This window comes from Rhinopithecus bieti, unplaced genomic scaffold (genome assembly GCF_001698545.2).
Source record: "Rhinopithecus bieti isolate Rb0 unplaced genomic scaffold, ASM169854v2 scaffold_55715, whole genome shotgun sequence".
Classification (NCBI taxonomy): domain Eukaryota; kingdom Metazoa; phylum Chordata; class Mammalia; order Primates; family Cercopithecidae; genus Rhinopithecus; species Rhinopithecus bieti.
Genome location: NW_016822769.1, coordinates 1016950 through 1020934, shown reverse-complemented (window position 1 = coordinate 1020934; position 3985 = coordinate 1016950). Strand labels below are relative to the sequence as shown.

The 3985-nt window shown below is 48.9% G+C and overlaps 1 long non-coding RNA gene across 1 annotated transcript; it reads left to right on the top strand.

The window, feature by feature from the left end:
• The first annotated feature begins 47 nt into the window (after positions 1-47).
• LOC108521286 (uncharacterized) lies at positions 48-2711 on the top strand. Its single transcript, XR_001883156.1, has 2 exons — positions 48-926; positions 1713-2711. It is a non-coding gene; the product is annotated as an uncharacterized LOC108521286 (long non-coding RNA).
• The last annotated feature ends 1274 nt before the right edge of the window (positions 2712-3985 follow it).

The window sequence follows — 3985 nt, the reverse complement described above, 5'->3', positions numbered from 1 at the left end:
GCGGAGGGAGGGGCGGAGGGAGGGGCGGAGGGACACAGAGAGCAGAGGGAGGGGTACAGGGGGCGGAGGAGTGCTGGGTCGGGCTTCCAGCTCCCTACAACGCAGAACAGCACTGGAGTTCGTGGAGCTGGAAGACCGCCACCCGACTCTGGGCCCCGGGTAGGAAACGTAAGTGTCAGGAAGTTAGTAGGGTGGTTCTTTGGCGCCTGAGCCTCGCCAGTCTTCGTCGCCCGTCCCCTGCCAATGCCTACCCCGCTTCAACCTCAGGGTGCGCCGTCCCTCTGGTCACTGTGATCACGGTCCATGGCCGCGGGCGGATACCCACGCCGCGCTCAAAAGAGGTCTCTGAGGCCATGCCCGCCGGCGGGGGCGGTGGCCGGGCTTCCGGTACCCCAGAGGGAGCTGTCGCGCGCTAGGCGGAGGGGACCCTTCTGGAATCCGGCGGGCGCCGGGCGCAGATGCAGGAGCGGGTGGTGAGAGCCGCGTTCCTGGCATGTTTGCCTCGAGTTAGTCACGAAGGAATCGAAGACAGCCTCAGTCTTCGAGGCTTTTCCCTTCCTGTGAACCGCTTTGAGGCCAGCACATTGATTTTTTTTTTTTCTTTCCCAGAACAATTTCGGACCTCCTGGGGTCTATGCTAGGTATAAGGTGTATCTTTGTCCTCCATCAAGTAGCAAAGATAGACATGTAAACAAATTTCGACACTGTGATGACTGCAACAAAAAGCAGCATTATGAGGTTGAACGTAAAAGGATAACATTAGCGGTGGCGGGGGCCAGAGGATGAAGGAAGGCTTCCTGAGGTAGGCGCTGGCGAAACTGAAGTTGGAGAGAGCAAGTGGCATTTGCTGAAGTGCATTTCCAGTAGAAAGAACTCCAGTGGTCCCTCACCTGACTGAGTGGCGCAGTCAGAGATAAACGGAACAGGTACACTGACCAGAAAGGGCAAGACGGGCTAAACTTCGCCCTTGGGCCACTGGGCTCCCCCGCAGGATTTTAAAGGGCTAGTCAGTTCATGGATTTTGTTTTTGTTATTTTCGCAATTTATTTTCAAATATGTAATACACGAACTTGGTACAACATTCATATGATTAAAAGGTAGATACGTGGGCAGGACGCGGTGGCTCACGCCTGTAATCCCAGCACTTCGGGAGGCCAAGGCGGGCGGATCACTTGCGGTCAGGAGTTCGAGACCAGTCTGGCCAATATGGTGATAACCCGCCTGTACTGAAAATACAAAAATTACCTGAGTGTGGTGGCGGACGCCTGTAATCCCAACTACTGGGGAGGCTAAGGCAGGGTAATTGCTTGAACCCAGGAGGCGGAGGTTGCAATGAGCCAAGATCACGCCACTGCACTCCAGCCTGGGCGACAGAGCAAGACCCCGTCTCACCAAAAAAATAAAAATAAATACACACACATATATATATATACAGACATATATATATACACATACATATATATACACACACACACGGCCTGTGGTGGGCGCCTGTAATCCCACCCACTCGGAAGGCTGAGGCAGGAGAGTCACTTGAACCCGGGAGGTGTAGGTTGCAGCGGTGAGCCGAGATTGCGCCACTGCACTCCAGCATGGGAGACAGAGTCAGACTCCGTCTCAAAAAAAAAAAAAGATAGATACAATGATCAGCTGCTCCGCTAAGTTCTTTCTAGTGGTAACCATTGTTCCCCCTTTCCAGTGTATCTTTTCAGATTCTACAAATAAACATTTTATAAAGATAGTCCTTCAATACGTATTCTGCAGCCCAGTTAAAATGTGAGAGGCTATGATCTACAGGCAGCCATTTATAAAGGTGGATTGGGGCCCGACGCAGTGGCTCACGTCTGTAATCCCGGCACTCTGGGAGGCCGAATGGGGAGGATCGCTTGAGTCCAGGATTTCGAGACCAACCTGGCCAACATGGTGAGACCCCCATCTCTACCAAAAGTGTGTGTGTATATATATATATATACACATATCTCCAGGCATAGTGGTGTGCACCTGTGGTCCTGTGGTCTCAGCTACTCAGGAGGCTGAGGCAGTCGAGGCTGCAGTGAGCCACATTCTGGCCACTACACTCCAGCCTGGGCATCAAAGTGACAAAACCAAAAAAAAAAAAAAACTGTGGATTTGGATTGGAAGGAGGCAAGAAAGAAGGCAGGAAAAGGATTGAATGTAAGTCCCTAAGGACACAATCTTACAATTGTATCTCCAACATTTGGCATAGTACGAATATGTAAGTATTTTATGAATTAATTAAATGAAAAGAACACAAGCCTAAATTAAGGCAATGGCAATGGAGAAGAAGAAACCAACTTCAGAAATATTTAAAAGTCATCGTCAGTGAAACTTAGTGACTGTAATGGTTAATTTTATGTATCAACTTGGCTAGGCAATGGTACTCATGTTACTCAGTTTTTGGTCAAACACTAGTCTAGTTGTTGCTATGAATGTATTTGTTAGATGTGATGAACATTTAAATCAGCAGACTTTGATTAAAGTAAATTACCCTCTATAATGAGGACGGGCTGCATCCGGTCAGTTCAAATTAAGACAAGACCCTTAGGAAGAAGCAATTCAGCCTCCAGACTGCAGCATCAAATCTCCCTGGGTCTCCAGGCTGTTTGCCTGCCCTGCAGACTTCAGACTTGCCAGCTCCCAGAGTAATGTAAGCCAATTCCTTAAAATAAATCTCTTTCTGCATATACACATCCTACTGATTCTGTTTCTCTGGAGAACCCAGACTAATATAGTGTCTGACTGGATATGGAGGAGGAGGGGAAGGGAGAAATAGAAGACAGAGGATGCCTTTGGAGATTGAGTGACACCTAGTTGCTTAAGTCAAAAACCTGAAAACTGGCCAGGCATGCTTGTTATGGGCTCATGCCTGTAATCCCAGCACTTTACGAGGCTGAGGCAGGCAGATCATTTGAGGTAATTCAAGACCAACCTGGCCAACGTGATGAAACCCCAAGACCACTAAAAATACAAAAATTAGCCGGGCGTGGTGGCACATGCCTGTAACCCCAGCTCCTCAGGAGGCTAAAGAAGGAAAATTACTTGAACCCGGGAGACAGAGGTTGCAGTGAGCCGAGATTGTGCCACTCCACTCCAGCCTGGGAGAGACTCCATCTGAAAACAAATAACAACAACAACAAAAATGCTGGGCATGGTGGCTCACGCCTGTAATCCCAGCACTTTGGGAGGCCGAGGAGGCAGATCACCTGAGGTCAGGAGTTCAAGACCAGCCTGGCCAACATGGCAAACCCTGTCTCTACTAAAAATAAAAAAATTAGCTAGGCGTGTTGGCAGGCACCGTAATACCAGCTACTTGGGAAGATGAGGCAGGAGAATCACTTGAACGGGGAGGCAGAGGTTGCAGTGAGCCGAGATCGCGCCAGTGCACTTTAGCCTGTGCAACAAAAGCGAAACTCTGTCTCAAAAAAAAAAAAAAAAAAAAAAAGAAGGCCAGGCGTGGTGGCTCATGCCTGTAATCCCAGCATTTTGGGAGGCCAAGACGGGCGGATCACTTAAGGTCAGGAGTTCGAGACCAGCCTGGACAACATGATGAAACCTGTCTCTACTAAAAATACAAAAATTAGCCAGGTGTGGTGGCTCATGCCTGTAATTCCAGCTACTTGGGAGGTTGAGGCAGGACAACGGTTTGAACCCAGGAGGCAGAGGTTGTAGTGAGCCGAGATTGTGCCATTGCACTCCAGCCTAGGCGACACTCTATCAAAAACAAAACAAAACAAAACAAAAAATTGGGGCATGTGGGTTGAAGGTACTATGGAAAAATTCATGGGCTTATGTGCATGCAGTGTTGTTTTCAAAGCAGAAATTGAGAATTCATTTATAGTGGTGTGCATACTGCTTTTTCAAATGAGGAAGCAGGAAAACAAGAGTCTAGACCTATGTGTTAGGGACTTCCTTTAGTCCGTAAAATTTGTGCCGGGGGCCGGGCGCGGTGGCTCAAGCCTGTAAT